Source organism: Tympanuchus pallidicinctus, unplaced genomic scaffold (assembly GCF_026119805.1).
Source record: "Tympanuchus pallidicinctus isolate F22 unplaced genomic scaffold, pur_lepc_1.0 scaffold22, whole genome shotgun sequence".
Lineage (NCBI taxonomy): Eukaryota > Metazoa > Chordata > Aves > Galliformes > Phasianidae > Tympanuchus > Tympanuchus pallidicinctus.
In genome coordinates, this window is record NW_026294739.1 from 35989536 (window position 1) to 36011435 (window position 21900).

At 39.5% G+C, this 21900-nt stretch overlaps 2 long non-coding RNA genes across 8 annotated transcripts in view; one reads left to right on the forward strand and one right to left on the reverse strand.

The window, feature by feature from the left end:
• The window catches only part of LOC128082113 (uncharacterized), a 124450-nt gene extending 117052 nt beyond the window's left edge, over window positions 1–7398 (forward strand). For 2 of the 3 annotated variants that reach the window (XR_008207550.1, XR_008207549.1), the window contains exon 8: window positions 1–7398. This is a non-coding gene — a long non-coding RNA (uncharacterized LOC128082113). The other variant, XR_008207551.1, reaches the window with a different exon arrangement.
• The window catches only part of LOC128082114 (uncharacterized), a 26230-nt gene continuing 9201 nt past the window's right edge, over window positions 4872–21900 (reverse strand). The window contains exons 2-8 of one of the 5 annotated variants that reach the window (XR_008207554.1): window positions 14378–14458; window positions 13027–13110; window positions 9648–9764; window positions 8661–8765; window positions 7842–7932; window positions 5914–6006; window positions 4872–4975 (exon numbers count right to left, since the gene is read on the reverse strand). This is a non-coding gene — a long non-coding RNA (uncharacterized LOC128082114). Of the gene's footprint in view, window positions 4976–5913; window positions 6007–7841; window positions 7933–8660; window positions 8766–9647; window positions 9765–13026; window positions 13114–14377; window positions 14462–18017; window positions 18130–21900 lie in introns of those variants that run through there. The other 4 variants (XR_008207556.1, XR_008207552.1, XR_008207555.1 and 1 more) reach the window with 4 other exon arrangements.

The window sequence follows — 21900 nt, forward strand, 5'->3', positions numbered from 1 at the left end:
GTGATGGTGTTTTTCTTTGGGCAGGGCACAACCACACAGATAGCATACTAAGGTGAGCCTGGGGTAAGTACACCAAGAGTTGACATTTGTCACCTGCTGCTACCACGAGGCAAAAAATGGCATTCACGAGGCAGTGGTGAGAGCATAAGCTTGTACTTAAACAAAGCATTTTCTGAAGATGTATGCAATTTTCTGTTGTGGTGGCTTCTTTCAATAGCCTCTTCTTGTCATCATGCTGCTAAGCTTGTAGTAAACACTGTCACCCCTTTTGTAACATTTTATAAACTCCTTTCCACTTCAGCATTAAGAAACTCAGCTCTACTCTCTCCAGGTATTCCCAGTTGCTTCATAATGTCTCTCGTCATTCTCCTGTAATGGTAAGAAACTGTTCATTACTTCAGATCAAACTGTGCCTTTTAGGCTGGTTATAGCACTGTGAATGGTACTCCAGTGGCTTATTTGATTGATGAGTTGTAATAACTGCTTTTGGATGCCTTTGTTGTGACAATAGTTTTTCAGCTTCATCCATGTATAATAAATAGCCTAACAAACACATTATTTCATTTCTTTATTAAGTCATTAATTACACTGCACATTCTTTAACTGCATCAGAAGAGTTTCTGGATAAAACCAACTTACTGTCATCATTATTGAGTGCACTACTCTTACATGGACTACCTGGAAGTAAATCTACATGTAATAGAACATGCCCAACACCACCATAGTCTTTTACTTAACACTTATAGTCAAATCACATTTTATCTAACCTGGAACCATCTGTTTTGGTTATAGAAAGATCAAAAATTCTTTTAAATGCCTTTGTCATGGATTAAGAGAGAACATACAGGCCACAAGTAGAAGTAACCGAAACACTGTATTTCTGTAAAAATGGATGAACCCCAGAATTTTCCTGAGTTTCAATCAGTTTTAACAAAGAGAAAACATAGAGAATACAGACAGTACAAACACAGGACAGCTTTTATATTTAAACACATGCCATTCAGCTAGTCAAAAAATTATTCAGACACCACCATTTCAAAGGCGTATTACTGACATATGGTGTCTGACATGTTTCCACAACTGAGTACACAGGCTTTGATGACAACCATGAAAATCACATCTTTCCATGTGAGCAGTTATCAGAGAAACAGGCAAATGAAGACTTAGCTTGGGGTTTTATACTCTTACCGATTCTAAAGGACTGCAAGAACCAAGGTAAGTCTTCTGGCTTTTCAAAACATAGGCGTCCTTTGCTTCAACCATTCCATACCCTGTTCCACACCTCACAATGGGACCCCACAAACAGCAGAGCATAACTGCTGCTGCTATTGAGCTGTTCTCCCAGAGGCAGCAAACAGACTCAATTAGACACAACAGGCTATTCCCAGGGCTAGTCTCCAAACTGACAGTTTGAGATCCTTGGCATATGGCTTGCGGTTTCATGGTGTATAGAAGGTTACTATTTTGTTATAGGAAAACTAGGTATTAAAGCCTCTTGTGGCACTGAGTCAGGTTAAGACAGGGCTAGATACTCAAGTATTCTAGCCCTGTCAGGACTTAAAGATATCTTAGTGGAAAAAGGCTTCTGGCTTTGCAGGCCAGAATCTCAAGTACCATATAAGAGGTTGACAAAAAATCCCTCACCACTCTAACTCATATGTGGGCTTAGAAGGGGTAATTGAGATTTTTGCTTTAGCCTTCACTGCCCAAATTTTGTTTACATTCTCAAGGGAGCAGTTGCTCAGCTCAGAGCCTATCAGAGCAACAGTAAAATAAGCAAAGGCAATACTGAAATTTACACAGACACAAAGTTAGGAAGGCCAGGCTGTTGACAGAATGCTGTGCCATCATATATAAATAAACAAACAATTCATTTATAAAAAACTAAACATCTGCACAAAACTAAATTAGCACAACTGAACTCCCTTCTCCCACTACTTAATTCGCTTGTCCTAAATAAGTATTTTTCTCTATTAAATAGTAACATACTTCTCCACTGGGATGTGCCAGAGTCTAGCAGTTCATTCATCATTTTAGGCCTCAAACGCCAGTCAGCTGAGGAGTGTTTCCCTAGGACTACACTAAATTAGGAACATTTCCAAAGCATTATTCTTTCTCTGGCCCTTTTCAGAGTCTATTCCAGTACCCTTGCTGGTCCCACTGATGCCTGGACAAGGCTTTCAGCTCATAGCTGGCTCATATCCCACCACACTGCAGCACAGCAAGCAAGCTGTCCTCCCTCTGTAGGGACAAACAGACAGTTGCTCAGCTCGAGATGCTGAAACACACACACTGGCATTCAGTGTAAAAATGTCAACTCTTGCAATCAAACCTGCAATTCACTTTGTGTTTTCTGTACTTGAAGTCCCAAGCTTTCTCTTTTTAAATAAAAATACTGTTAGCATACATAGAATTTCCATGGTTTATTTTATCAGCCTGTATTCTCCCTGGTGTAAAAAAAAGAAAGAAAAAAGGGCCGTATATTTTCTTTTAGTCACCAGTTGGTCCTCCTTTAAGGACCTTGTAAGACATTTTTTTGTGTATTGTTTCTCTGCATATGTGGGCAGCTTTACTACTTCATCCCCCTCAGGACCACTTAACAACATCAGCAAAGCAATTAAGTGTAGTTTTCAGGAAAATGCCAGAGGCATTACACTGTCTGGATGGGAGTCTCAACCCAATTATTTTCAGCTAGTTGTGAACTGTGGAAAGTGGACTTTACTTCATTATAACTTCAGTTCCCACTGATTAAAAGTCTAGTGTGTTACAGACAGTAAGGAAAAATGAAAACAATTAAACTTTCCGTCAATAAAATGGCTGCATATTCTTCAACATAGGAGTTTACTTCTCTCTAGAGAAGTGATTAAAATGAACTGATTGAACTATAATTTGATTGACTGAAGAGCCTCAATCCATTGCACTAAAGCTTAAATTCCATCTTATTGCTCTATTTAACTCTGAATATAAAAAAAAAATTACTTGCAGTGTCACAAACCTCTTACACAGTCATCCAGTTGAAATTTCTTACTACTCACAGGCTGCGGTAGATTCTGTTCCTTCTCTGCATGATTCACAATAGACTGCTGCTGAAAAGTGACAAAGACCCTTAAGAAATGACATTAATATAGCTTTAAAATCTTCGTCTTGTACATATCACATAATCGTCATTTGGGGATTCTAAACTCAACCACAGATCGAGTTGACCTAAGACAATGAAAAAGAATGATGTTCAGGTTATCTACAGCTGTTGCAGCAAGAAAATAATCTCCTCATGAAAACCACAGCCCTGAGGAAGCCTCCTACCACAGATCTGCCTTCAGCAAGGTGTAAGGTTGTCAGATGCACAGGTTTGTTTGCATACATACACATTCCTTCAAGGAGATACTAAAGAAAGAGGCACATTTAGCCTGGTTTCAGTGGTAAGTTGTGCTGGCTAAGAATCAAGATGCCTAGGATTCTCAGGCAAAGATCATTTTCTTTGGACTCGGGGCAAATTTCTACAGTGTTTATTCTACAAGACTATCATCTCTACAGCTGAGTAACTGTTCTGCCAAATTCTGGGACTCCTGTTGCACTAACAAAAGCTAGTCAAGAAACATTAAGGCATGCATGCTTTCACTGACAAGCTACTATGATATAGAAAATACCCAACTTAGCATTCACCACTCTGAAAATTTAACTGAAATGGCATTCCCCTTTAGAAGGTTGCCACTCTGTTGGTTGACATTTTATTTCTTTAGTTCATATTTTGAATTAAAACACAGCATTTGAAATACAGCTATACTGCAGTAAAATTGAATTGGAATATATTATAGCTTTAAATTAAATTATGTTGGTAATTAAGTGAATGAGGCTGGGTAGGAAGAGCAAATAAAGATGGGCAGCAAGCACTGGGCTAAATTCTTACATGCTTCCTTTCACAGGCAGCTCAAACTCCAAAGGAAGTCAGTAGATACTTTTGTATTACCATCAGCATGAACTGGGACACTGATCCTTGAGCTGTAGTACTTTGTTACTGAGCTCAGTCTGCTGTAGAGCTTTACTCTTCTGGCTGTGACTGACCTATAACGCTAGCTTCACAAGGAAGCCATAGCTCTAACACAAACAGTTCAAACCCTTAGATTCTGCCAATCCCAGCCTTACAGGGATTTCTGACCACACTCAAGAGTTACTAATTCACTATACTGTTTGGTTTTATTATGCATAGTTCATACCACAGACATGAAATTCTCCAAGTTTGTTAGCCAAAAGCTAGCAAGACTGCACTGGAGTCACTAAGGGAATATTGCTGCACTAAGGTAAAATGCTGCCTCTGCCATTGAAGGTCCACTTTTGACAAATTACATAACTCTTAATAGCTACCTTGCATTACTGGCCTTTTCTTTTGTTTCTCCCTTCATTCTGATTACCAAATGCTATGTCATTCTCTACTCCACCTCAACATCTGTAACTTTGAATGACAGATACACAATAACAGGAAAGGAGACAAGGGAAATGCTCAACCACAAATTCCAGGGTGTCTATGGAGACTGCAGGATATTTGCTACATTCCCTGTTCCCAGTTTTAGGCTACACACACCAGAAGCACATAGGGCACCAAACAACCTAAATGCCTATTTGAACCTTTCAGTTCTTACATAGACAGATACACTCACATTTTACAAACCCACCTTTATCTGCATAACAGCTGCATAAGAAAGAGCTGTGTTTGAAGTCATTTATTCTCTTGCAGAACAAGAAACATTTTTGACAGCAAAAAGACAAGCCCCAAGCGTGAAAGTAGCCTCAAGTCTTCTCTTTTTCTGAAATTGGAAAGTGGCATTTATTTGTCTTTCATAGTGCTCCTACAGCCATGGTAGCAAACAGCACATGGGCAGGGTTTCTTACCATGCTGACAGAATGGTCATGAGTAAGCTGAGCAGCATGCAAACAACGTCAAGATGAGGGCAGGACAGGGCCTTCTTTCAAGTCCAACCTGTGAGAGGCAGATGAAGGATGAAGAGGCATTTCCTGACTCAAGCAATTGCTTAATATATCCCCCTCCCTGAAAAGCATCATCAACTGCATGGTTAGGAACTTGCCAACACTTCCACCAAACTACACTGGACAGCAGTAGAGAAAAAAAAAAAGATTCAAGTGGGTTTGAAACACTTCCTGCATGCAGGATCAGCATTTTCTCTTTTCAATATCAAGTTGATTTCAAATACCTGTAATTATGAAAACATATTAAAATGTATTAGCCAGTAGATTTATGTTTGAAAGATGCCATTTTAATTAGAGAGGCCACAATTCTCAGTTTTTGAGCAAATGTGATTACTGCAATTTCTTCATTGAATTATAGCTTTGCTACTTAAGAAAACATTATTTAAAGCGCAGTGTTAGCCACCTACACCACACTGATGAAAATCTCAGCAAAACATAAAGAAACACTTGAATAAACTCTTCCTAGCAACCAAGGTCTTTCATCAGAAAAGCAGCATATTTTATTTGTTGATTTGTGGTGGTGTTTTTTTTCTTCCTTGAACATTATATTTTTCTAGCTTGCACTCCCTCAGCTAATTCATCAAATCCCTGGAATATACTTTTCAGTGAAAATGTAAGCCATTGACAAAGCCACCTTACTGTTCATATGCTAAAAAAAAATTAACTGAACTTTTTTCCCCAAAATCCATATTCAAATGCTTGTGTCATCACTATTTATGTGTCGCATTGTGGCAGTGAGGCCACATTCTCAGAATTCTGAGCATCCCTGACTTCCGCTAACAGAAATACCAGGAGGTTAATTTTCATTACTAATCTTCTTCACATACACTGACCTGCTGTATTACTTCCTAAAATTAACAGCAGTATTTTAAGTAATGCTGAATTTCTACAATTCTGACTGAGTAGAACATAGAGATATAAAATACTTACCTGAATATTGGTCTGTCTTTTCAGGCTGGAACAACTTTGATGTTGTTACTCGAGAAATGGTTATTTTGGATCTCCTCAGTACTTCATAGAATGCTGGAGATCCAATTTAAAAAAAAAAAAAAAAAAAACCCAGACCTGTTAAGTTAATAATTAAGTAAAAATGAGTGCACTTTGATAAAGAAAAACAAAGACTGCCATTTTGAATAGGTTTTTCCCAACAGACAGTACCATTTCTTCCATGATGTACCACCTCTTTTCTCCTATGAAAAGAACTGTTTTTAGGAGAATTTTCTGCTTCTGTATATGCCTTCTTTTCTTACCTAAGGGTTTTTACTCCTATATTTCTTTCTTTCTTGTAGGAGGCAGACCAATGGTTTTGTCACTAACTCTTCAAGAAAATCAGAGGAGCGAAATGGGAAATCTGTCTTCCATGGAAAAGAGGAAAGATGCTAAGGGACAGGATGCATCCTCCTTGACATAATGTGGTCAAAGAGCCAGCTTCCTCGCTTCTCCCTAAAGAGCTCTCAGACAACTGTCTAGAAAAGCGCACAGTGTCCCCAGCTGTTAACAGCAGGATATACTGCAGCTCTCTAGACTGCTGCTGCCATGTCGTTTCTGCGCCTCCAGGGTCAGCTTAGTGTATTAAATTAACAGTTTCCCAGGCAAGGCAAAATGTCTGTGAGCAGAATGGTGCAGCATAATAATGGGATACGAGGGGAAGACACCTCCTGAAGTATTAGATGTTTTGGTAAGAGCAGGAAACATTGAAGTGATTCTGACTTACATGGCTTAGTGCCAAACAACACGTTATCATGCAGAAGTCCCAGCACACTGTGCGTCTGTTTACCACCACTTAACATTTTCATAGCGCATTTTAGAATTGTTGCTTTTTTTTTTCCACCCTTAATAATTTATGAGCTTAGAAGTATCAATAACGTGAAGCTTCATTACAAGCTATCTGGAGGATTCTCATCTGACTCGTCCCATTAAATTATTATTCTCAAACATGATTTATATTTGATAAGACATCAACTGGACATCAATAAAATAATAATTAATGAACTATATCTTCATGGAAGTACTGAGCTTAAATACACAAGCAAATGCAGTGTGCAGTCTGCAGGTCAGCTGTCAGATCTCTCTGAGGATATTTGTCTGTTTAGTATCTAGAATATGATAATAAACCACAAAAATATTTAATTGCTATGGTCATTGGCTAGTTGTTGTGACAGCTGTGAACTACGCCAAACTACTAACCTAAGGCAGAATTGGGAAGTAACAATGTGTTCAATGTAGGTGAGAAGGTAATCTCAAAACAGTACAAATGCTGAAGGGACTTCACGTTTCCACAAAATGAAACGTTGAAAGAATTTTGGTTTGGGTAACTATCTGTTTGGTTTTTTTTTTCCTTAACATTACCTATCGGATTGAAATGCTCTATTTCTCCATACAGAAAGTTAAAATAAAGAATTTTAATGACTGAAACTTCTGCCTAAAAAACAAACAAACAACAAAAAAACCCACCACATTAAAATAGCTTAACATTCAACAATGTTGTTTGGGTCTTCTGTTCCAACAAACTATCACTCCAAAGGACAAGCTTGACCAAATATTTGTATTCAGAAAGAAGTGACGTTACTTCATTCCAGGGAATTTCAGTGAAGGCCCTTAATCCTATTGCACCTCACAGCTTTGCAGTAGTGTTTATCACTAATCAGGGACCACTTCTGTTTACATTTCCTCAACATACACAGATCCCACATGAATCTTAATGGAGGATGAGAAAGAACAGGAGTAAAAGTTTTTCTGGATTTTTTTCTTAATTTCTAGGGTTTATTTCTTGCTTTCCCTTACTGTTCAAATTTCATCAGGGACTGAACAAGAGCTTTAGATGGACAAGGTGACCACGTTGTCAGTATCACACTTACCTTCGTCCCAGTTCATTAAGAAGCATTTAGCCCCTGCTCCCTCAGACCCTTACTCATGTAGGATTTACACAAGGGCTTTAATTGCAGATCTCTGGAAGAAAGCCAGAAGACATTACCATCCTTCAGTGACAGCTTGATTTTTTTTTTTAAATATTCATTGAATCTCCTTTTCATCCACGACATGTGTCTTTTTTAGATGCTCATGTCCACTATTTGGCTTCTCCATTACACAGTCAAGGATTATAAGGGCAGCTGTCCTCTGGTATAAAACAAAAGGACATGAACATATCATGGTCCCATTTAAAACCTTAATGTCCCTTGAGCTTGAGATGTTTACAGCTCTACAGAGATGTGCTATTCAAACCCCAGCATAGAGAGGTTTCAGTTTAACTTTCCTAAAACATTAAGAGCTGAAGGAACTGTAAAAACATTCTGGTCTGACCTCCTACATCACGTTTTTTCTCAGTCACTCCCACCTTAACTCCCATTATATGCCTGAGTCAAACCCATCTTCCTGAAAGGCTTGTATCTTATTCTGTAAATAAAAATAAAAAAAAAAAAAAAAAAAAAAAACTATTTTACCACCACATTATTACCTCACACTCCAAAGTACAATTGAGAAGCCCAATCGAGCTTCTTGGTTTGTCACTCCCACCGCCAGCCAATGATTTTTACTTTTCTCTGCCGCTCCGTGGTTTGGCATTCCCTAATTTGGTCCCTTGAGGGAGCAAGACACATCGGAGGTCGTAGCATTTCTACCATCCAGAAACACGCGAGCAATAGCACGCACACACATACGTCTCCAGCATGTCTTCTTACCTTGGAGGACTCATCAGAATCCAAAACCAAGTACACCTGCTGTGTTCTCTTCCTCCTGAACACATCCAAGTCCATTCCTTTCTGAGATGCCCTCTCAGGGAAATGCTGAAAAGTTTAATGTGGAAAGAATGTGCTCGTAGCTTTGAGACAGCTCTATTTTTAAAGCAACCAGCTTACCACATATTCCAGTTTCTCCCACTTAACCAGACAAGTTTTAAAATAATTTCTCTTTTTTAAACACATCCACTCCGGACTAGTTTCACCACCTCATTCAATCAAAATACTCGCTAATTTTAATGGATATTTTTCTTGAGTAAGAAATAATATAATCTTTGATTTCCGAGCCTTCTTTACAATGGATTCTGTGAAAGTCAAAACAAATAGCATACAGCAATTCACCTTTAGGTAGTGCAAAAACAGTCCCCAGAGTGATAGCTTTTAGTTCATCTCCAGTGAGAGCTGTATAAGCTGTAAGCTCTTCTATAAACACACCAATGAATAACAATCAGTCTCTTACTCCTCTCAGTCTCTCGTGTGACAGACCCTTAATTATGGCTATTAGATTATTACTTTCTCCAGAGAATTCTGTAAGGCAAAAGCAGTGTTCTTCTCCAGACATCAAAGACAGAATTAAGACCCTGCTTCGGAACACTCCTCAGAAACAGCTGCTGTTCATTCCCACTAAGGAATGCCCTGTTTGAGACAAAGGGCACAGCTGCAGCTTGCTGCCTCCTACTCTGTATGAGGCAAAAACTGATACTCTGCTTTGAAGGGAGAGATGCCCACCTAAAACACAAGGAAGCCCACCTCCTGCTAAGCTCTGGAAAATTATTCAGATTTCTGTTATCTTAGCCAGACCTCTGTATCCTGCAAAGATCACCCATTCTCAATAAGCTCTGGACCAGCAAGGCTTACGACACAACAGCACAAAAGCAGGACCACAAATTATGACTTTGTAGCAGAGAAAAGGGAATAGAAACCACCCACCTAAGGCACTGCACCACCAGCATCTATTAGTGCACATATCTTCTTTTTACGTGAAATACTTACTGCCTTCCTTCGGGGATAGCTCTGCATGCTCCCACAGTCAACTAGGAAGAACGTCTGACCCCAAGGAGAGAACAACGGGACAGAATCAAGACTCAGGCTGGCACCACACAAACAGATGATTCCTGAACACTTTATATGTAGGTAACACGAATCAATTCTTGAATAGTAATTACTAGAAAATTAAAGTAACTGCCTCTCAGGAGAATTACTGGTTAATACTATTATCTTCTGTGGGCACAGCAGATGAGAATGTATGTTATGATAACCTATGTGGTTTAGGCTCATTTTGGAATACTGTAGCAACTTATTGCTAGCCAACATCTTACAAGAGCACCAACATAAAAAGTAATGTGTGGCAATTTATCAGTTCTTAATAAAACACTGTGCTTAGAAGTTCAACTGTTGAAGCTGCTCTTGATTTTGATTCAGCTGATTTTTGTCTGGGCTCAGCACTATCACTTATCCCTGTTTTTTTCCTGGCTCCTCTAGGATTTGACAGTTCCAAATTCTTACTTGATTGGACTTAAAAATAAATACTTGGAGCTGTCTCATGGGCTAGGGTGTTCGAAGGCAAGGGGGCCTGTGAGAGCTGGTTGGCATTTAAGCAGCTCTTCTTCCAAGCTCAGGATCAGTGCGTCCCTGTGAGGAAGAAATCGGGAAGGGGTGGCAGGAGACCTGTGTGGATGAGCAAGGAGCTCGTGCACAAACTCAAAGAAAAGAAGAAGGCCCATGAAATGTGGAAAAAGGGTCTGACTACTTGGGAAGAATACAGGAATGTTGTCAGGGTCTGCAGGGATGCAACAAGGAAGGCTAAAGCCTGCCTAGAATTAAATCTGGCAAAGGGGATAAAGGATAATAAAAAAGGTTTTTTCAAGTACATTAACAGTAAAAGGAAGACTAGGGAGAATGTGGCTCCCCTGCTAAGTGACGGAGGTGTTCTGGTAACGGGGGATGCTGAGAAGGCGGAGATACTGAATGCCTTCTTTGCTTCTGTTTTCAATGAAAAAGCTCCCCCTCGGGAATCTGAGACCCTGGAGGTTAGTGAGAGGATCTGGGGAATGGAAGACCTCCCTTCTGTCAGGGAAGAGGTGGTTCAGGAGCGCCTAGGCAACACTAATGTTCACAAATCCATGGGACCCGATGGGATTCATCCACGGGTGCTGAGGGAGCTGGCAGAGCTGATTGCTGAACCGCTTTCTGTCATCTTTGAGAAGTCTTGGAGAACGGGGGAGGTGCCTGAAGACTGGAAGATAGCCAACGTCAGCCCGGTCTTCAAAAAAGGCAAGAAGGAAGACCCAGGCAATTATAGGCCAGTCAGCCTCACCTCTGTCCCTGGAAAGGTGATGGAACAGCTTGTATTGGATGTCATCTCCAGACAACTGGAAGAAGAGGAGGTTATCAGGAGTAGTCAGCACGGGTTCACAAGGGGGAGGTCGTGCTTGACCAACCTGGTAGCCTTCTATGATGTTGTCTCTGGCTGGGTGGATAGGGGGAGAGCAGTTGATGTAGTCTACCTTGATTTCAGCAAGGCATTTGATACTGTCCCCCACGACATCCTTATAACAAAGCTGAGGAAGTGTGGGATAGATGAGTGGACAGTGAGGTGGGTTGAGAACTGGCTGACTGACAGAGCACAGAGGGTTGCAGAGTCTGGTTGGAGGCCTGTAAGCAGTGGTGTTCCTCAGGGGTCTGTGCTGGGTCCGGTCTTGTTCAACATCTTCATCAATGACCTTGATGAGGGGATAATGGCCACCCTCAGCAAGTTTGCTGATGATACAAAGTTGGGAGGATTGGCTGACACGCCTGAAGGCTGTGCTGCCATTCAGCAAGACCTGGACAGGCTGGAGAGCTGGGCAGAAAAAAACCAGATGAGGTTTAACAAAAGCAAGTGTAGAGTCTTGCATCTGGGGAGGAATAATTCCATGCACCAATACAGGTTGGGGGATGACCTGCTGGAGGGGAGCCCTGCGGAAAGGGACCTGGGCGTCCTGGTGGATGACAGGTTGGCCATGAGCCAGCAGTGTGCCCTTGTAGCCAAAAAGGCCAATGGCTTACTGGGGGGCATTAGAAAGAGCGTGTCCAGCAGGTCGAAGGAGGTGATCCTCCCCCTCTACTCTGCCCTGGTAAGACCTCATCTGGAGTACTGTGTCCAGTTTTGGGCTCCCCAGTACAAAAAAGACAAGGATCTCTTGGAAAGAGTCCAGCGGAGGGCCACGAAGATGGTGAAGGGCCTGGAGCATCTCTCCTATGAGGAAAGGCTGAGTGATCTGGGTCTGTTCAGCCTTGAGAAAAGGAGACTGAGAGGGGACCTGATCCAGGTCTATAAATATCTAAGGTGTGGGGGGCAGAATGGCGAGGCCAGACTGTTTTCAGTGGTGAGTGGAGACAGGACAAGGGGAAACGGCTGGAAACTGCAGCATAGGAAGTTCTGCACAAATATGCGCAAGAACTTCTTTACAGTGAGGTGATGGAGCACTGGAACAGGCTGCCCAGGGAGGTGGTGGAGTCTCCTTCTCTGGAGATGTTCAAGACCTGCCTGGATGCCGACCTGTGCGACCTGCTGTAGGGAACCTGCTTTGGCAGGGGGGTTGGACTCGATGATCTCTGGAGGTCCCTTCCAACCCCTACAATTCTGTGATTCTGTGAAAAATAGGGAGCTGCTTATGCAGCACTGCCCCTATCTCTCCCCAGCCTGTGTGTGAAATTAACATTGGTTCAAAATGCTGGAAATGCAAATTTGCACATTAAGAGCATGGGTTCCAGGGTGAACATCACACTACCTGTGAATTCCACAACCTAAATGCATACTGTCACTTAATTAAGTGAAATCCAGGTAGCCTGTATGTGCCAAGCAGGTAAAGTATTTTCACATGAAACATCAGTAAAGGTAAGTTCTTTCAGAGTTGCACAGACACATGGCTACTAAGCAAAATATAAGTACATTTAAAATGACTGCCAAAAATTGAACTGGTTCCATGCCTATACAATTGTAATTACTTAGGTGCTTCTACAGCACAACTGCATTTGAAGCAGAATATATCACACATCACAACTGTCAAGAACTGTCATAAGCCATTATGATAAACAAAGACGTGATCCTCAGTTACACACAATAGGTAACACTTCTGTGTGAATGCTTCTCTGTCCAAATATCTCTTGCTTGCATGCATCAAATACTCTGTGAGATACATCCCTCAGCTGTGGGAGCTCAGCACCTTTCCACCAATTTAAGTCAACTAATTTGGATTGCTAAAGATAACTCATGTCATTCTGAGCTCTCAAAAGTGTTGTGAAATGGGACATTTAAACTATTTACCATAATTCTTGCTGCAGTTTAAAAGCTGCACAATATTTCTGATGAAGCTTTGTGATTCCAGAAATCCACTGTCTAAATGAAGGTCTGCTAGGAAAAGAAAAAATAGCCGATTTGTCACAAAAATCAATCTTCCACTGCCCAATTCCATTCTTAATGAATGAGACAATTCAGAAACCTATGGGAACACGCTTTATTGATTCATTCACAAGTCAGTAAAACCCACTGCCTGGGCTCCCTCCAATAAGACAAACCGCACAGAGCTTCAAGTGTACTGAATTGCAGGAAAAGCCAATGACTCCACATCTGTTCTGCTGGAAGTCCAGTGAGACTAAACATAGCCAATAAATCTAAAGGAGCACACCACTAGGTTAATGATAAATGTGTGGAGAAGACAAAGAGACTTGCATTTCCTCTTTATTATCCCTTCAGTTGAGCCACTGCCTTATCTGTAATTTATTTACCCAGGACAGTTGGGCCCAGATGCATACCTGTTTTTTTTACTGAAGTACTTGTTTTTCTCCATTTTGCAGATGGATTAAGTAAGCCAGGAGGAGGCCAACCTACATGTGTGAGGTCACACAGAGAACTGTAATCTACACTGCAGTAGATGCCTGAATCCATTCAAGTTCAAGACCTAATTTGGCATAAAGCTAGCGTGTAGCTGTACTGCACTGTATATTTTATAAACATATCTTTCAATAATCTCCTGTGCTTCTCATGAAAGCAATAACAAGCAGTAAGAACAGCTGAGTCTGTATTGGGCAAGCTTTCCTATTAAATTCCAGCAATACATCTCAGCTGTGACCTGTAGCAATTTGGGTAACCTAATAAGGCTGACTGTCCCATAAGAATCAGGGATGATACACTGTCTACCCGCAAGATATGAGGAAGTACAAGAGAGCAACTTTACAGCAAGGATCACCTAGCAGAGCAAAAGTGAACCTAAAGAATAGGTCTAAGAAAACACAATAAGAGAAAACACATTACTGAGAACAGAAAATTTGTTTATGTAGTCTGATAGACACCACCATTTCAACATTCATTTCCAGCTCAAAACATCACATCTGCATGTCCTGTTTAATGGAGTAATGGAGTAAACTGAGACTTCATACAGGGCTTTCTGGGAACTATAGTTAGTACAATTATTCCAGTACATGTTACCTGAAGTTAGGCATTTTGTCAGACTCCCCACCTTTTGCTAGAAATCCAAACGGTCTTCTGTCGTACGATGCAATAGCATTCAAAGAACTCCTCTAAAAATCATTCTCATATATTTGCTTCCTTTACGTGTGCATTTAGTAAGTGTGCGCAGGTCCAGTCAGGCATATATTATCTCTACCTCAAAACTCACCTGTTCAGCCGTATTATGATTTCCCTCCCCTAGTGGTTCTAGTACAAACTTGCCTACAGAATGGCCTCTCTGCTCTCGTATCTGCTGGATAAAAAAAAGCAACAAGCAATTTAGCAGAGGACAGAAGAATTAAACAATTTTTATGCACTTCAATGTTCCCCCTAATTCTAAAAATCAATCAAAAACTTCAACATAAAATTCACTTTTCCTTTAGAAATGTCTCTCAGCAGGGTGGTGCTCATAGTCGCATTGTCACTGTGTGTTCAAAGCCATCAGTGTTCAGTGTGCTAAGAAGCAACACTGAATTCTGCAGTCAGAGCTACAAAGTTTCAGAAGATTTCAGAATTTATGTGAATATAAATAGCTGTACTGAATGCTTTAAAGACTGAAAACATTGTAGAGATTTACATTTCAGTTTGTTTTGACAGATAGACAAAAATATATTTTGGAAAGGAGCAGTAAGATTTCCACTGTAACACTTCCCATAATTAGATTGTAAAAGACACTGAAATATTTACATTCACTGTACTGAAGGCTTATGCCTCAGTTCTGCTTACTACTTGAGCTCCAGAAAAGCACTTAATTGCTTAACTTTAAACTACTGTGAGCCCCAAGCTTTCTGCAGATGTTCACACCCACCGTCATTTATACCATCATTTTTCCCACCCTGCTCACTGCTCATTGTGTAGTGGAGATTCACATTTTTCAAAGGTTTTCTTTTCTTCTGAAACAGAAGCTAATGTTGCTTAATGCTTAATGTTAAGCATTAATACACATATCAAACTAAAAACATTGATAAAACTTTCCTCTGAAAGGAAATGTAATTGGAAAGATGCTTTTTCTAACAAATGCTTCCTGTCCTTCACTCCAAATGACTGAAATGTTTTTTATTGTTTTCTGTGTTCTCTCAGTACAGCATAATTTGTTTGAGTTCCAAATCCCTCATGAGTTCTGCAACCAACCTCGAGTGTGTTTCCAGGACGTAAAGGTCAGAGCTGGAGAAGACACAGACAGAGGGTACAGAAGACAAGTCTCAGAACCTCTTGCTTCAAATCCATCACTTTCATAGAGAAATAAAAAGACAGCAAAGTGCTCCTCTTTTAGAGGCAAATCAGCCATTGGGAATGATTGGCTGATTGGGAATCTCTCAACTGAAAATGGGCACTCCTGAAATCAAGGAGAGAGGATGGCTTTCCCAGAGAACTTCTGCATGGAGATTTGACTTCTGAATTTCTTGGATTTCTTAAATGAAAACCTTACACTGGGAATTCCAAACAACACAGTCTGTAATGTTCGGTTGGCGTTCAGGATTCAGTGAAATCTCCTGGGCTACCTTATTTGTTGTTGTCTGTTTCATCAAGGTCTTCCACGGTACAAATGTGATCACCAGTATGCTAATCACTGTATTAGACATGCAAATATGTAAACATTTGTGTGCCAAATTATTAAGTTTTTGCCGATAGTGTTATGCCCCTATTTACTCTCTATCTTTTATGTCTTATGGATTTCCAAACATTTAGATTTATATCAGTGCTGTCACATATCTGCAAGCAGAGACAGTTTTATGAGCACTAAAAAAGCTGCAACACGCAGACACTAAATACTAATGACATAAATGGTATCCACTAATGGTCTCTATTTTTATTACAATGCAAAACTTCAATATATTGCAATTACCACTGCTCTCAGACTGAGCCATACACGGCATATAATGCCAGCTTCCATCTCTACAGCATAAAATGGCATTATTTGTTGCATATAGTTCAGCCCTGTACTGCAGATGTTGACTGAACGCCCAAGTCAGCAGTTGCAGCTAAAATTCACTCTATTTACTGAGTCTTACTGTTAACTAATACCCTAAATTGTCAGATATGCCAATGCATTAGACATTTTTCAAAGCCTACTGCACTAATAGCATGTAAGCGTAGCACGTCTTGTTGTACCTGTCAACAGCCCAGTAACTTTGCAAAGGTAAAACATGTCAAAAAATGAAATTATCTTTCTGTGCGTCTGTCTTCAAAAATCTTCAGCAAGAGATTTTTCCAAAATATTTCAATACAAAAGTGCACTTGACAAAGCTTATTCTCTTGTAAATGAGTCTCCATTTTAGCTTTTTAATGATAAATGTTACATTTTTTGTTCATAATTAGAAGAGTCTCTCCTTTTACAGCAGCTATCAGAGAGTGAAAAGTTTGTTCTTCAGATTTCAAGACAGTGGAAACCATGCATCAGTTACATCCACAAAATTGGGTGAAAAAGGAACATGGCAAAATCTCATACAAATATTTGGGAGGAAACAAAACTGATTTCACCTACACTTTTTACTTGCCAGAAACTGTCACCAAAATGGAGCGCTAAGACTTTCTTGTATGTATTTATCTGGCATAAAAAAAGCATAGTTACTCCTTTCCATTGACTTCAGCTGAGAATATCCTCCAGTAGGCTGGAAGCTTGTAAGAAGCAGCATTTTTCCTATTTCCATGCAGCTGGGTACTCTTTCACACAAGGAAAACACTGGAGACAAAGTAGGTGTCAGACTTGGTAGCATTTTACATGCATTTTCTGACACAAAGCAGACAACAGAAACGTGCACACAAAAATATTTCCCTTCAAGGACCAGCTAGTGAGAACAACAAAACCTAGTAAATCTGTATACTTATTATAGTTATCATATATTTCCAAATGATACTTGCCTTTAAAAAATGCAATGGAATTATTACTGTTAACTTTAACTGTGATAAACCACTCCACTGGAAGTTAGTATTTTCTTAAAATGTTCTCACTGGGCTTGCATAAATCTAAGCATACATGACTGACTATAGAAGAATGACTGATGCAAAATCCATAAAATAATAATATCTAGAGCTTCCAACTGAGAATACTGATATGGTATTCCTTATTTTTCCCATCATATTTTCTCTGACAGTAATATTGAATATGACAAGTGCTTTCTAATGTAATCTGTACCCACCTCAGTGTTCTAATCTTTTGACTGAATGGGTTTCTATCAGAGATCCTAGTTAACTGCCTCTGTTATGCAGTTACAGCGACAAAATTCCAACTGAAAATTCAGTGACAGTTTAATTTCAGAAAACAGGATTTCTCAAAAGAGCAAATACATTGATTTAAGTAGTTGCACAAAAATACAGGTTTTCAATATAAGTAAATATTTTAATTCATTTTCTCAACTGGAATTGAAAGTTATGGCTCATTTTCTCAATTCCAAATGTTGATTCTCTTCATTTGCAATCCTCCCAACACAACGTTAGAGTTGAAACAGTCTGATTGACTTTAGTAACATCAAAATGAAGAATTTAAGTACATGAAAAGCATTTTATTTTCTAATGAATTCCTTCTTTCTCTTAAGGAAATTTCTGGGTAAATATAATCACTTTGAGGTGTATTTTTGGACGTTATAAAATTTTGTCTTTCACATACTCTGTTGTTCACCAAAGTTCCTTCTCCTTGCTTAACAATTGCTTTGCACAAAAGGAGAAAGCTCTTTTATGAATGCCATGGACAAAATCTGAAGCATATCAGCTTGAAAGAAAACATTGACTAAGTTTCTAATTTAATTCCTCAGATAGAAAAGAAGCAATAGACCACAGATCTGCTAATGTCAGATCAACAGGAGTCTTACCCACTTTTTTGTTGCTTTCCTTTTTTCCCTTAAGTTGGACTTCACAGGTTTGCCAGAGCAGCTTTCTATGCAGCAAGGCCTGGTGCCATCCCTCCATTAGGGAACATGGCACCTTCCACCTGGCTGCATAAAATAAAATTTCCTTCACTGAAATTACAATAAAGAACCTATGGAAACTAACAGGAGCCTTTCTTACACTTCATTGGATGGTCAAAAATCAAGCCCTAAATTAAAAGCCACTTACCTCTCTTACTTGCCTAGAATATTTGGCTACAGATGGTTTTCTTTTCACATGTAGACATCAACTACCTTAAGAAGTGCATTCTAATAAAGTCAGTTGCCTACATTCACATGCCCTCCAAAGGAACTGAATTAAAATATTTATACCTAAGGAAAAAGTTCTAAGGTTTCCTCTTGTAACAATTCAATAAAACAGCTCATTATAATATCTGGAAGATTTAGACTTTTGTCTTGTAACCCTGGAAATGGATAGCTCCAACCTTTGAAAGAAATTGCAGTATGGACATTGGTACTCTGGAGTTGTGTCTGAGCAGACTACTAGCAGAATACTGATAAATGCTACAATAGCTATTCTTTTTCCTCCCCTTCTGCTTTTATGCCACTGCCAATACCTGCCCTTCCCCTGGTGCTTTCAGCTGATGCCTGTCTCATAACTCGCCAGCTAACAGCATTAGAAGAAAAAGAAATTAAGCTCAAATAAAACTGCCAGGTAGAATTCAACATTACGAGATTACGACTGAATTGTTTTCAGAAGCAGGCACATATATGCACAGTTACAACACTAATGACCTACAAAGGACTTACACGATAAAGGTTAATCACTATAAGATATATATATATATTTTAATTTTATTTAAAAATATATATATATATATATATTAAAATATATATATATATATATATTTTTTTTTTAAGGGTAAATATATTGAAGCTGATTATTTTTCCTCTTCTGGTAGTTCTACAGTGTTTAATGGCAATAATTAACTTTGTCTTCTCCATACCTTTCCCAAGGTCCACATTTGTAGCATCCTACACTGCTCCGTGTCTGCATACAGTCATTCAAAACATGCATGTTGTCAGGACAACAAGCAGGCAGTCAGGCACACAGTCGCATCTGCACAATTCTAAGCATTTGCACTTTTGTAGTAAGTTTGCAAACATAAGGAGCTGCAAGCACAACTGTCCCGTGAGTAACAATAAATCACCGAAATGATGGAAAGGAACACACAGTATAAAGACTACATAATATTTATGAAGAAATTTGAAAAGTAATTGCAAGCCATGTAAGTAAGAAAAGATGAGGACTCTGTTGTAATGTCAGCTTAAAATAGCAGTATAGAATTGTTTATGTGCCTTTGTGAAACAAATGGGTGAAGCCTAACACATCACAGAAAAGTTACTCGTGCTATAATTTATGCCATATATTCATCTTCAAACCACAGTCATATATTTCTCTGGAGCAACTGCCATCACCATCAGAAACAATCAGCGCCTTAAACGGCTCTTTCAAGGCAGCTGAACAACAAAGTGTCACAGAGAAGAAATAAGGTTTTTGCTCCCAGAAGTAACATCTTTCGAGAGCTTAAAGGAAGCACCTACATTCCAGAGCAGCTCATAAGGCTGTAATTCATGTTCCATTTTTTTTGAATAAAATGTATTTTGTATTGCTCTTACAGAATGAGGGTTAGTAAAAAATAATGCATGTAATGAGAGAAAGAGAGAAACAAAAATCTCTTCTTCTCATAGAAATCTAAATGTATTTGAGAAGGAGCAGAAACTTCTAGATGTTTGTCCAATCTAACACAATCCAACATAGCAACGTTTTGTGTGAAAGGCTCTAACATGTCCATAGTGACCATAACAGGCCTACTGAGTAATAAATTGACTTGCACAAACGGAACTTATGAATAACTAACGTTTGTTCATTGCCAAAAGCAGCATTGGCAGAAAAGTGAAGATGAGCAGTCTTGGGAATATATTATAATAAAATTAACAGCAGAACTCAACAGTGTGTGTGAATCTATGTGTTGAGCAGGAGACCCAAGGAAAAAATGGCAATTTCCAGGAATGCTGAGCCAGCTGCTGCTCTGTTGGTTGGAAGCCTGGGCATCAACAGATGTCAGAGGAAATCCCACATATCAGCCCACCAAAAGAAAACTGACACGTGGGGATTGCGGTGCACAAAGGGCTATAAATGCATTAAAACACTATTAGAAGACTGAAAAAGAACTAGCAGTACTAATGGCTGAATGCCAATGAATGCCAGAAGTGCTAGAAATTAGAATGGTGCAGTAGTCATGGTGAAGCAGATATCAAAAGATAAAAGGAAATCAGAATAGACCTATTCTGGCAGAGAAAATTGACAAATGATACATAAAGCAGCAGCTGATGTAAAAATGGGAGTGGCAGTTAGGACAGAAGAAATAAAAAGAAGATAGAACGTTTATCAGGAGATCTATGTAAAGTGATTTGGAAACATGCCTTGATATCTGCAAAAAGCAAGGATTTCTCTTCAACTATTTTCTCCTATTTTCACCTACGCACAGTTTCAAGGACTGCCAGTTTTGGAGATTACATCACATGCACATCAGTCTTCCAACATACCAAAACATTACTTTCTGACCTTTCCTGAAGGTCTATATAATTTAGTCTGATTCACATAGTTCCTAATCTGTCATCACATCAAACATCTAAAAGATGCAGAGCACAACTATTTCAAAGAATGAACAGAGTAAACAGACCTGCTGATATAGTACATGAACAACTTTAATGACTCGCCTAGAAACTGTGAGAACTTTAAACCTGCTCTCATCACTTTCTTACCGCCTTCCCTGTGGATGCACAGCTGTGTTCCTACGTAGGTGAAGCACACACAGAGATGGAAATGGCTGCTAAGCAGCTTTAAGAATGCTCCTTCCTCTCAAGTTCTATCATCAGAACTGTCCCCTTCCACACATCCATCTCATCTTTGTGATGGCTAACACCAATATTCTCACACTTTCCAGATGGAAATCAGCTAATGAGAATCTTAGAACATCGTAGTAGTAGTGACTCGGAATTTCACACAGGGCTTGATGAATGCCCTGCTTACCAGATACAACCTCAGGAAAACCTCCAGTTAATTTTCTCATCCTGTCTTGTTCGTACTCATGCTGCAGAAATGGCATTTAGGCTTCCCTACTTCCCATCCCCACCTTTAAAACTATGGACAAAGAGAATAAGCCACCACTGAGACAGTGAAGCTCTAATCAGAGTCCACTGGCTGGCAGCTGTTTGCTTTCTACAGTCAGTCATTCTCATCTGTGACCACAGCTAACAGGAGATTCCCTGCTAATGCCAGCTTTCACCAGTATCTTTTTCATTGCCCTTTCATATTTCAATCAACAAATACACAGTTATCAGAGTGGCGTGGTTAGGATGATATTTTAGAGGTTGCATAATTAGAAAGATTATTGTGGTGGAAAGAGATAATCAAAACATAAATGAAATGCTCACCCATGTTCTAGGCTCACAGTAGAAAACTCCAAAGGGAACAATCTTCATAAAGAGACCCTTCCCAATGGCAGTCAGCCTTAAATGAGGTCTACCCCTTCCAGTCACACAGCTGAATTGCCTTCACCTGTGCTCCTAGGGCTGACTCAATGCTCACCTCAGGTGATCAATCAGTGGTTCAGGCCATGATTCAACAGTTACCATACAACCATAAACTCCAAATATCTGAGGTGTTTAACTATGGGAATGAACCAGAACAGACTTTAAAGGCATCTGCGACATGAAGGTTAAGAGCTAGGGATTTCTTCATATAGCTATGCACTAAGCAGCAAGAAACTAAATTAAATGCAATAGTAAAGCAGAGCTGAAC